The sequence below is a fragment of the Bactrocera neohumeralis genome, chromosome 6 (assembly GCF_024586455.1).
Source record: "Bactrocera neohumeralis isolate Rockhampton chromosome 6, APGP_CSIRO_Bneo_wtdbg2-racon-allhic-juicebox.fasta_v2, whole genome shotgun sequence".
NCBI lineage: Eukaryota > Metazoa > Arthropoda > Insecta > Diptera > Tephritidae > Bactrocera > Bactrocera neohumeralis.
The window spans coordinates 27,728,622-27,742,411 of record NC_065923.1 but is presented as its reverse complement, the minus strand read 5'-3'; the positions used below and the strand labels follow the sequence as shown (position 1 = coordinate 27,742,411).

General features: G+C 33.9%; 1 protein-coding gene across 5 annotated transcripts in view; it reads right to left on the bottom strand.

The window, feature by feature from the left end:
- Positions 1-12,689, bottom strand: part of LOC126763382 (talin-2) — a 77,597-nt gene extending 64,908 nt beyond the window's left edge. For 4 of the 5 annotated variants that reach the window (XM_050480835.1, XM_050480838.1, XM_050480840.1 and 1 more), the window contains exon 1: positions 12,590-12,689. The gene's annotated coding sequence lies outside the window, so the exon portion shown is untranslated. Of the gene's footprint in view, positions 1-10,881; positions 11,039-12,589 lie in introns of those variants that run through there. The other variant, XM_050480836.1, reaches the window with a different exon arrangement.
- Between the last annotated feature and the right edge of the window lie 1,101 nt (positions 12,690-13,790).

Genomic DNA, 13,790 nt, shown 5'->3' with positions numbered 1-13,790 from the left:
TTACACTTTACAAAATTGGTCAGTGACATGAAGTCTCATTAGTTTTTAAGGAATGTCAGGAATGTACCTATGTACATACCTACACAATACCTAGCAAGTATAAACAAATGATAAATATTTATCTAATTAAGCCAGGTGGGGGATAGGTCGCAATAGTTTTTGATTTAGTGATTTTGATCACGATTCGTCTGCCATTTAGAATCGATTAGCGCAAACACGAGAAACGCGGTCAGTCACTATACCATGCATATGTATGTGTATATGTATGAGTGTTCCAATTCGAATTGCACATCTTGATTAAGCAGCGCTCTGCCATGTACAATATGTTTTCGAATATGGCAACATTATCTTTAGTTCTTTATATATGAGCACATATGAATTGGCCGACTGTCGTTCGATGAACAGTGGAATGAAGTCAAGATTTCCGATATAACAAAGACAGTCATTTATTAATAAATTTATTTATTTATTTAATTGAGAACGGACATTTACGCCACTCAAGGCGAGTACCGAGTAAATAGAGTTATGCCAGCGAACGAGCTGGTGTGACGACCGATCTACTGACGTAATCAATAGGTTTCATTTTATGCAGTTCCAACACGCCACCATTGGCGCAGCAAAAAAATATGTGGTAACGGGTGGTTCTAATGGGAACATTTTCATAATCAGAAGAAATTAACGTGTGATCAAAAAATTCGCATCATGCGTCAACGGCTTAGAGACGTGGGTTTATATGGAAGGCGCCCTGCCAAAAAGCCACCATTAACACAAAAAATTAGGGCTGCACGACACTCTTGAGCTCAAAAGTACCAAAATCGGGATCAAAGTGATTGGCAACAGATCATGTGGTCTGATGAAAGCAAATTAAATTTGCTAAGCTCAAAAAATTTGCCTTACGTTACGCCCGTTTGAAGGCGAGCTAAAGTGAGAAGACGAACGATACCTCCCTAGGGCTGTGCGCCACGTAAAAAACGCCCCCAATGAAAAGAAAACAACAGCCTTGGATAAGACATTCCCCTTTTGGTGACGACGACGGCAAATGCACTAAGAATTACGATTTAAGGGTCCGGTCCCTTAAGTGGAAAAATGCCGCTGCCATGTTGGTTGACGTCCTCGTAAATATAAAGGCGGACAACACCGCCGTCCAAAAAGTGCGATGAATGGGACAAGGATTGAGACGAGTAGGTCCTTGTGGCATTTACTGAAGTGGCCATATAAAGGAGCGCAAATTCGGTGTGGGATTCGTGGCGGGAGAGAGACTCCGTCGCCGTGAGCTGGCATTCACCGCGGTGGATGAACGTCTAGCCCCAATTCGCATCAAGGTGAAGTTCTTCAACATACCGCTGATTTGGGCCCACGCCCCGTCAGAAGATAAGGACTAAGTGACCAAGGATGTCTTCTATGAGGGCTTAGAGCGCACCTATGCGAGCTGCCCCCGCTACGATGTCAAAAATTGTGCATGGTGACTTTAACGCCAGGGTGAGCAAAGAAGGTATCTTTGGCACAACGGTCGGTAAGTTCAACGTCCATGATGAAACATCCCCAAACGGATTGCGGCTGATTGCTTTCGCCGGCGCCCGAAATATGGTTATTTGTAGTACTACATTCCACAATAGAAAGATTCATCAAGCTACCCGGTTGTCCCTGGATCAAAAAGCCACCAACCAGAATTCATCAAGCTACGCCCGGTTGTCTCGACTCGGACCACTATATTGTTGAGGCCAAGGATCGTACAGCAAAAAAACGTCAAAAACTTCGAACGGTGTATCCAAAACGAATTTAAATGTTTAGCTCACTATCTGTATAAATGTATAAATATATGTATATACAAATGTACTATGTGCTACCTCGAATTTAAATGTTTAGCTCACTATCTAGATAAATATATAAATATACATATGTATATACAAATGTACTATGTGCTACCTCAGCACATGTATGTATGTACATATATATATGTAAGTATGTATGTCAGCACTGGTAATAATCCTCAACCACAAAGGATTGGCACTGTCGCTTTGATGGCGGGTATGTACCCCATATGCAGGAGCGTAACCCCACTCCACACCCAATTCATTTGATTGACAGTATATAGGGTGTTCCAAGCTGAGCTATCGAAATTGTTTTTTATTTATTTCAAATATTTCTTTTAAATAATTATTGAAATAATGTTTAGCATATATACATATGTATAGGGTGTTTCTAAATGGATTTTTGTAATTTGTTTTTATTTATTTTTAATCTTCTAAATAATTCAATAATTAGGTAACCCCACCACACAGCTAATTTATTTAATTTACAGTATATAGGGTGTTCCAAGCTGAGCTCTGGTATAGTTTTTTATTTATTTCAAATCTTTTTTTAAATAATTATTAAAATAACTTTTAGCATATAAACATACAGGGTGTTTCTATATGAATTTTTCATAATTTTTTGCTTTTTTTTAATCTTCTAAATAACTAGCGTAACCCCACTACACACCCAATTTAATTGATTAACAGTATATAGGGTGTTCCAAGCTGAGCTCTGAAGTATTTTTTTTATTTATTTCAAATATTTCTATTAAATAATTAAATTTTTGTATACATATTTTGTATATATACAGGGTGTTTCTATATGAATTTTTATAATTTTTTTTAATCTTCTAAAAAATTTAAAAAGAAATTCGAAGCACCATATTTAAAATATTATACTCTAAGAGAGGAAAACGGCTAAAAGACATACTCTAAAAGTGCTTCGATTGTGTTTTGTAAGTAAATTCGGTTTGCTACGATCTTCGTAACAATCAAACGTTGGGGACCTTATAAAGAATATATCGAAATTTTCAGCGTGACGAGCTGAGTCGATTTTGCCATGTCTGTATGTACGCGATATTGAATTTCTTTATGAAGAATAATTAATTTATTATTATTAGACAATTTTTGAAGCACTTTAATATTAAAATCACTTATTGAAACACCCTATACCCATTCTTTTTACTATAAACACTCGACTAAATAGTTCAGCTTGCTGCTCCCGCAATACAACTACCTACACATATACATACAAACTCTCATACAGACAATGCTCCTCGCTATTTTTAGCTTAATGGGCGTATTTTTTTATTTTATCATACGCTTTTTTGTTATCAGCTGTGCAAAGCATATAAATGCTCACAAAACAACCATAAGCGAATACGTGCGCGTGTGTATGTGTGTGTAGTGTATAATTATAGCAAGAAAAACGATTGAATAGAGAGTTATTCATAAAAATATGTGAAATATAGGCAGGGAACCCCTACATATTTATGCAGCATACATACATACATACATACATACATATGTATGTACGTCAGTAGGGATAAGTCTAGTTGAGTATGTAAATATGTGCAAAAAAACTGCATAAATAAATTTGTGTATATACATACATACATATATATAGTATATATCACAAACAAAGCCATTTGATAATGAAAAAGAGCGAATACGCGAAAATACACTAACACACGCATACACATACAAATATACATATACTCACATAAAACGGCTATGACTAATCGACGCCGCAGACAACGTGATGGGGCTATGAATTGGCTTCAATATTGGTGAGTTGCTTCACGCGAAATCGCTGCACTCAAAGGGATAAGGAAAAGTAAATAAAAATTCCAATTGCTTACACAATTTTTACGATATTTTGTCGATATTTCGTATGCGTTCGTAAATGAAAGCAAGAATGTATATGTAAGCGCCCCAAAATTAATGACGACGCCTGTAAATATGTATTTATGTATGTGTGCGTGTGTTTGTGTCCGTTTGACGCGTGAAATTTGGGTTATAGACCTTAAGCAGAAGATGTACAGACACCCATTAGCATATCGACGATATTCAAGACCTTAAATTGTGAAAACGTGAGCCGGTTGAGGATAACGAACTTAAGGAAGTCATATAAGACAGATAGATATACATACATATGTTTACGACTTCCGGTCGAATATTAAGATTAGTGACAAATCGTTTGCGAATGTAAAGGGTGAAAACTTAAAAAATGCTTTGTTCACTGTCTATCATTTGACAAGTTATCGAATTGTGAAGAAATTTTCATTAGTGGCACTGGATCTGACCAGAAATAATAACCTTGAGAATGGTATACCTAAGAATTAAGAAATGGTATATGTTACCAGCCACCAACTTGGAAGACGAAATGATGAAAAAAAGGAAGATCGATTGGCTACCAAGATGGCATGATATCACACCGTTAGACTTTTTCCTGTGGGAATATGTTAACGGGGTATTCTTGTCTAGGATTTTGAAAAAAATCGATTTTTTTTGCATATCTTGAATGTTTAGACTTTCAAAAATATGACCTTGGAAGGATTTTTCAAAATTCGACTTATTTTCGGAGATACAGCCGATTTTGTGACGTGGCGTCCGTGTTCACTAGAATTGTCTCCTAAACTTTAAACGCGTTTTTCTCAAAACTGATTTTTTCGGAACGATACCCACGATTTCTCAGGTTCTACTGGTCCGATTTACTTGAAATTTTTATAGAGTCTTCTTTATAGGCTTGTCTATGGTTGGAACTAGCCCCATCCCCAAATTTTTATTTTTATTATTTTTAAAAAGTTCGAAATAGTCAGAAAAAGTGATGAAGTGAAGTGAAAACAACTTTTTTTTCAGGCAGTCGCCATTTTGTGAAAACAATTTTTTCCACTTTTCCGCAGTTCCGGCCATTGCGACATTATTCTAGATTAATAATCTTTTTTTTTTTTGGTTTCAGATAACTAGGAGGGTTGAAATCATTGGTATGGTCACGTGGAAATTTTTAGAGACCCCCCACTTCGTCAGCTCATAATTTTTGAAATTTTTTACTTTTTTTAGTTTTTAATTTTTTTCTGTACTCTTCTAAAATTAACAAATAACTAATAAAAAATGGATGGTAAAAATATTAATTGCCTTTTTTTTACGACACTTTAAAAATTACCCAAAATTCATGGTCCTAGACCAGAATATCCCCTTAAGTCTAAATTCTATGCTTCGATTCAGGCCTTGGAGCAAAACATCACGCGTGTCATTCGCCAGTAACCAGTCAAAATGCTCCAACGAAGCATCGAAATTAGACTCAAAGGATGGACCATTTGAGACGTAGCAAATGAAATAATCTTCAAAAAGTATATGCCAAAGCATGTTCTTTCGAAAAATAAACATTCTGCATTAAATTTGAAGTTTATGTGCTTGTTCTTTAAAATGGTAGGTAGGGAAGCTCGAAATGGATGGCACTTTATATTGACTTTTTTGGGAAAATAAGTAAAAAAAAGTGCGTTAATATTCGATCACTGTCTCCAAAATGGCAATGGGTTTTTAAGTGTGAAACTATGGATATCCTCCGAATAAAATCATAAGAAGTGAGGATCGTTAATTAAAAAGGAAAATCCGGTTCTATCACAGTTGGGTCTATTTAATTAGCACGAATTCAGATTTTCTTCTAACCTATATATTACTAATTAAGGCAGAAGTAACGATCTCACTTCTATGATAGATTAAAAAAAAATCGTTTAACGTTAAAGAACCATTTGCAAGTATGTATTATCTGTATAAACCACTTATTTTGGTACATATTGTGTTTGCTCAGTCTCTTAAGTACTGCTTGAAGTAAATATTAAAGCAATCTCGCGACAATAATGCTTAGGTGTGAATTTTTCATGACCGTGATTATTAGCAAAGCAACGCTCTTCATTTGTTTACTCTTTACGGTGGAGTTTAATGAATAGGCGAGTCGTCATATGTGTAAGAACCTGTTATTCTGAAATTGCTAAACTCAACTTTATAGTGTTTATATATATGTATGTGTATATTGCTAAATACTCATAAATTTGCTACGTAGATTAGCCCAGAAGTCACGCAAAAGTATGCTTTGTTTGCGATAAAAGTCTACGCCCGCACGCAGACGAATATTTAGACTACTCGTACTCGTAGTCGAGAAACTAGTTCACGCATATCACTTACATAGGCGTAACATAATTAAATTGCGTTTGCTAATAAAAAAGGAAACACACACACTTGCGACACTAGAGCTACAAACATACTTAACTTGTTTACGATATTATTCTAGAACACATCAACATAATTCATCATGAAAAATGCGAAATGCAAATATAATTATTAATGTTACTATATATGTATGTACGTATGTATGTATGTATTTCCAAATTTGCGCGCGAGTTTTATCATCATATGAAAAATAAAAATATGAAAAAATCACAAAAAGAAAATAAAAAAGTAGAAACACATTCCAAAACCATGAAGTGACGATATCAAAAGTGAGCAACATTTTTGCTCATACACATACATACATCATGTTAATATAAGAGTCATACATACATACATACATATGTACATATGTATATACCGTAGTATGTTTGTAAGTTGAAATATCAGAACAAAATTGTTTACCAATTTTAGTTACGATTAAACTCCCACAAATTTAAATATGTACAAATATTATTATAAAAAAATGTCAGCATGTTTATTAGTACGTACATATGTATGTATATGCATATATGAATATTCTTATGTTAATATATGTACATACATACATATATTCCTTCTCCGCTTTTAAAAGCAAAGTTACTAATTTAGAATATTATAATTTCTTGCTTACACTACATTCAGACCCAATCTAGAAATGTCACCGCAGTAAAATTCCTCAAAACGATTTGAAAATATCATATGTTACTACAGCAACAACCACAACATGCTATACTCCTGCAAAGGCTGTAAAAATATTGAGTAGTCGAAAAAGTCTTTTCGTATTTCGTCAATAGATGTTGCAGTCGTATATCTCCAATGCTACCAATCACATTGTGTCATATAGTGTTGGAAAGGTGAGATTTGAGCTTCATTCGGGAAGTTGAAAAAAAGTTGCATCTGTTCAAAAATTAGTGAAAATAATGAAGGAATTCGATATAATTTGAAATTTTTATATAAAAAAAGGGAAATTTGTGAAGTTTATGGAGATGTTGCTGTATCAGTTCGTGTAGCACACAATGGTTCGCTCGCTTCCGCTCTGGAAATTTCGATGTAAAACATGCACCTCGCCCTAGTTGATCTATCGTTGAAAAAATCGATGAAAACATAGGAAATTGAGGAAAATATTGACCAGGACCGTCACATAAGCAGCCATGACATCGCTAAGGAACTTAATATTCATCATCAAACGGTTTTGAACCATTTAAAAAAGGCTGACTACAAAAAGAAGCTCGATGTTTGGGTACCACATGAATTGTCTGTGAAAAATTTAATGGACCGAATTAACATCTGCGATTCTTTGCTGAAACGAAATGAAATCGAACCATTTCAGAAGCGAATGGTAACAGGAGACGAAAAGTGGATCAAATACGACAATTATGTGCGAAAAAGATCATGGTACAAGCGTGGTGAAGCTCAACAAATGGTCGCAAAGCCAGGATTGACGCCTCGAAAGGTTATGCTGAGTGTTTGGTGGGATTGGAAAGGAGCCATCTACTATGAGCTGCTCCTGCCTGATCGAATGGTTGATTCTACATTTTACTCTCAACAACTGATGAGATTGAAGTAAGCAATCGAAAAAAACGGCTAGAACTGATCAACAGAAAGGGCATCGTCTTCCATCAGGACAAACCCAGATCACACACATCTTTGATGACTTGGCAAAAACTGGATGAGCTTGGCTGGGAAGTTTTGATACATCCACCATACAGCCCAGGCCTTGCACCATTGGACTACCATTTGTTTCGGTCAATGGAGAACTCTATTAATGGAGTAAAGTTGGCTTCAAGAGAAGCCCGTGAAAATTACTTATCCCTTGTTTTGTTGTTTTAAATATAAGGATATAAAAAAAAATTTAAAGTCAAATAACTTATTATAAACAATCGATTTTCTTAAATTTCCAATGACCCAACAAAAAACTGGATATTTCGAATTCCAAATTTTTTAAACAATTTCGAAAAAATTAAAAAATTAGTGAAAAATCAAACTTTATTTTTGAAAAATATTTTATAATTATTTTTTCGATAATGACATTTGTATAATCAAGAATGCGTCATTGTTTTATCAGATGACCACAAGGTTGGAAGTTGTGACGACGAGGACGAGGCCTCTTTTTGCACCCTATACATCAAGGACGAATAACTTTATGATATTTTTTTAAATTTATTTTGTATACTCTTCGAAAATGGATAAAAAAAAATCATAGTAAATATATAAATGGCTATACCCGCTCGAGTTTCGGTTCTCTAGACTTGAATACCCTCTTACCTTTATCGAAAAATATATAACTATTATAGAACATATGGATCGACAAATCAAGCGAAAGAAGGGCCCTGATAGCTTTATTTCTAAACTGAACAAAAATAATTGTTTATTGAAAGACATAAGGAATAATATTTGCCCCCAAAGATAATTCAACGTTTCAAAATTTTGCCCAAAACCACCCCAACATAGTTACATTGGTTGTTGTTGTTGTTTTCACGGTGTATCAATCACCGTTAGGATGGTAAGAGTTATCCAGGTTGTCGTCGACGTCATCTAGCGGAAGGCCCAGGAAACGTACTATTTCGACAGGGTCTGACCAAAGGGAAAGGGGTGTTAGATGAGTAGGGTTGGCAGGGCATGCAAAGAGGACCAGTGTCTCCTCTGAGTCGGAGACTCATTGCATGCAGGACATGTATGTATATTGGATATGTCTGGGTCTATTCTAGATAAGTCGTAGTTTCAGTACTTACATTGATCTATAATGTTGCTATAAGCACAGAGAATATTGCTGGATGTCTTTTTAATATATGTAGGTATAAAAAAAAAAGATTGAAAAAAGCTTGATATTTGTACTTCGGAGGCTTGACATTTCACACAATACTATGGGGTTTAAATAGGAATTTTACACTGCAAACTTTTACAATCAAACATATAATTTACAAGAAAAGATTATACCGTATAAAAATAACAGTAAACGATACCGATTTCGAATTTTTCATGAGGTGATAAGGTTCCAAGTTATTGGTTGATTCAGAGAATGCAATGTCAACACTTCTTCTGGTATTTATGTAAAGAGTAATCAGAAAGATAACGGAACAGAGCGCCAACAATATTTACGACCATAAACAAATATTCGTATATACATATTAACGGAAAGGAACCATGCAATTAATGCAAAATGGTGGAGTGGGACTCTAATTAAAGAAATTGCGGGGTAAAAATATACTGTTAAAAAATAATACAAAAAAATTATAAAAGAATCTAAAAAATTATTAAATTTAAATTAAAAAAATAAAAAAAAAAATTGAAATTAAAAAAATAAAAATAATTTTAAATAGAAAAAATATGTACATAAAAAAAATAAAAAAATTTAAATAAAAAATTAAAAAAAAATTAATTAATAAATTTTAATAAATTTAATAAAAAATAATTACTTTTAAAAAATACACCAAAACTTATAATTTTTTTTTAACAAACCTACATAGCTACCAGACGAACATACACACTAATTCTAGAAAAATGTATGCAAAAAAAAAGTAATAATTCTAAATTGTTTATTATAATTATATATACATAGTATGTACAAACATACATACATACATATGTAATTATATTCTTAATTTTATAAAATTGCAGCTCAAAGCTCAAAACTTTAAACAACAAACATAACTTGTCGACTACATTAATAAATTCATTTATAAACCAAAAACTATCAGTCTACGTAATACTCATGTACATACATACTTATGTACATTATCGTTTGTATTTTTGTTTTTATGAAACTAATACCGATACATTTATGATTATAAATACATAAGTACATATACATGCATACATACATACATACATATGTACATAGGTAAAAATAAGAACAAAATATCGAGATACAAATAAATGCTGAACACTGCTCACTGGCGAGTTCCAAACCCAACGGCCAGTGTATAAACAAACAAGCAGCTAGCAAAACGAAGCGAGTTAGACGAAACGGGTAGGCGGTAGAATTCGAGGCGGCCAAGTCAATTGAGGCACTGAAACGATGAGGTAATTCGTTGGTTTTTATCCAATAAACAGCGTATATACATATGAGGCAGCCAGCAAATATATTTTTGACTATACATCAATTTTAGCACAAAATTTTTGCTTTTGCTTTGGGCAATGCACATACATTGGTATGTATTAATGCTTATTTGTATGTCATTGATACGAAGTTTTAAGAATTTGCATAACTTTAATAATTTAGTTTTGTCTGATGCACAATTTGTTGATTTAGAAATATATATGTACATACATATGGCATATACACATGTTTTCACAATTTAGATTATTAATTTTTTATTATTCTTGATGATCACATGTCTACACTTCTCATAAATTTTAGCAGTAATAACCACTTGTAATGCCAGATTGCATATTGTCACTAACAGCAGCACCAGTGCGTCAGACTACACTTTTATATATGTATGTAGAACAACATACAAATCACATCACTGCCTTATTTATTGAATCGGTCATTTTGTGCAACGATATAGCAAGCAGGCACATATAAAATTCTATAAATGATATTTTTCACTTTATTATGTTTCGAAAATCACACACACTGATATATTATTTATGTATTTTATGTTTTTACTCAACAAATTCTTGCCCAAAAATTATTAATTTCATAATTATATTGTATCCAATTTAGATTTGTTGCCACATTGAGTATAACCAAACCACATATTTTACCTAAATCACCATATGTTATATTTCCACAGACACTGAATTGTGCTCGGAGTCACTTATAACTTATATATACATATATATATACTATATGTATATACATATATTTGTAAAATCATAAATACTTTACAAACTACACTTTGCTACCAAATTTCGTTTAGCGTGCTCGTACCTTTTTAGCTCACAATAAACTTATTCCATCAGCACACATTTGTTGGACAATGGCAAATTTTAATGTTATTCTTCACTTTTTTTGCCTTTTTTAATCGAATTAAAATGTTTTAAATTTATTTTCACGCGCACCGTCTGCGTGTTGGAGCAGCTCACACCGTTTCTTCTCTTGAACTGAATGTTCAGCAAATATAAATTCAGTATATCGCCACCAGTGCACCGTAGGCGAAACGAGCGCTAGCGCCTAGCCGTAGCCGGAGAGTAAAATACCACAAACATTAAATAATTATAAATAGCCTTAGTTAGCATTTATACATGTCAGAGTCATTCGCTCTATATGCTCATCGGTGCTCACTAAAGAGTCTGAAATGAGGAATCTCAATGCTGCAAGAGTTGATGACGATCTTGCCGGTAAAATTTACGAAGTGAATCCAAATAAATACATACATATGTATGTAAGTATTCATAAATACAACAGATGTGTGATGAAAGCAAATTTGTTGCGCGAGCGCGAATGACTAATTTAAGTATTTATTGGTAAATTGAAAAAATTGTGGAGTAGCAGCAACTATAGGGTAACGAAAGGAAGTAGCGACATGTATGGAACCTTAATATGTTGTTGATGCTTGAACGAGTATTACTCATAGCCGACCCGGCAATAATAAAATGATAAGGCTCCATAAAATGTAATTGGCAAATTTCAACATAATTTGCAGCATTTTGCCATTATATTTCAACAACCAGCATCTAGGTAAATACAATTAAGACAGTTGAATCAAGATCACTTGCACTTTGATATGTTAGTTAATAAAATAAAACCAAAAAAACACGTTAACTTCGTTTATATGTATGTATACCCTTCACAAATACAAAAGGTCACAAAAGAGACTTGATTTTAATCGGTGACTTTGTTTGACAGCTATATGCTATAGTAGACCGACCTGAACAACTTCTTCGGAGATTATACTGTTACCTTGAACAATAATCCGCGCCAAACTTAACCCTATTAGAACGAAAATATTTTTCTAATTTACAAAAAGAGGTTGGTGGTGGATGGTATTATAGATGCTTAAAACCAAACATTTACTAAATAATTTAGAGAGATATTGACAAATTTTGATATGATATAGATCAATGTTGGTTCAGTTTAAATAATAAGTTTCTCATCACAATTTCCTCCAAAATTTGTAATTATGTTTATAACTATACATGTTTTATATATAAGATTGCTTGAGAAATATAGCTTAAGTCCTTAATAACGAGAAAATCTGATAAGTTCCGGACATTATTTCGTTGGATAAAGTAAAGATACAATAAGCTTCCATCCAATAGATGTTTTTATGAATGCCTACATAAGCATATACATACATACATGCATACAGCCGCAGAAATGTATGAATGTTAATTTTCTTATTGGATTAAATGCACCGCACTTTTGCATTCGACATGTAAAATTTTTTCCTCATGCATGCTCTGCTTCTTTATATTGCAATTAGAAGAACACACAATTTCTTACTTATATTAGCATTATATTAAAATTTTCTGTATTTATTTGCAGCAATTTGCGGTAGAGATGATGCCATAAAAATCTGACATCGGCATAGGCAAGCAGCTGAATGTAAACTTCTTATATTTTGCACAAAAACTACACAGAAAGCACACAACTATACTCTACTGAGTTCGCAAAACTTTAATTTACTTAAACTTACATGTATTTTCGTTTACTACACGTTTAAAAACACTTAAATAGCATAAAATAAACACCTTTTCAGGATTCACTTCATTGCTGGAGAATAGAAAAAACACACATACGCCCATTAGCAACGATTGCGCTGCTGTCAGTTTGACAGTAAATCGCCTTACCATATCAGTGTAAAAAAGCGAAGGGTACACGGCGACATCTGTGTGTTCAATAAGAACAATAATGCAAAAAATGGAAAAAAATAATAAAGTTTAATTTTGTTAACTAAAATAAAACAACACATTATGTATGTTAATCTTTCCTTTTTTACATTTAAAATAATCATCATTTGTTTAAAGAAAGAGCTCTTTACCCTGAACCCTAAATTGAAATCGAATCGAAGCGTTATCTTCAACTTCCAATGGTTGTTGTTGTTATTATAACGGTTTTTTTCAACATTGTATTAGTATGGGATTAAATGAGAGGTACCGACGGTATTTGACCGTTCCTACGACAGTCTGGTCTACATAACCGGAACGGACCCGGATTTTTATCCGGCCAAGGACTGCCAACTGGGCAGAATTCCGCCGTTGCAACAACGAAAACAACAACGGTACTTGTGCAAAGGACGAAGAAGTGTTGTGTGAGTAGATGATGGAAATGCCAGTTTCCCCGAAAACCACACAATAATTCGTCATATATCATAAACATTTGCTCCTCTGCAGGTAGTCGATTCAGATCACACCTTGTGAGTCTCAGATAACCGTCGTCACCCCATTCCGGTGGATAGGGCAGACAAGGAGCAGATTCGCCGGTGAAATCCACTGTTTGGAATATTCTTTGGTTTCTAATGTGTACTGGAGAAAAGATTATTTCGTGGACGGTCATGAAACTTTTTCGGATGGCGCTTAAAAAACATTAAGGAGCCACTCTTCGCGCCGGCAGCTCCCACGCGGACCTTTGATATGCCCATTTTTTCAGCTCTCTCGTACACCTTTAACCGAAATTGTGGGAGCGACTCATCAAAAACGACTTTCGATTCGCGTTACTCTCAAAAACAGAAGTCGAGTAACTGAATGATATTACTCGTTTTCTCTTTCTCTAAATTCCACATACATTACCTCTTCCAAACGTCCATCTGCAAAAGATTTGGGTTTGGTTTTCAGAAAGTCATTCACAGGATAAAGTTGAGGGTCAGAGAGGGACATCCCGAAATCCTCTCTTACTTC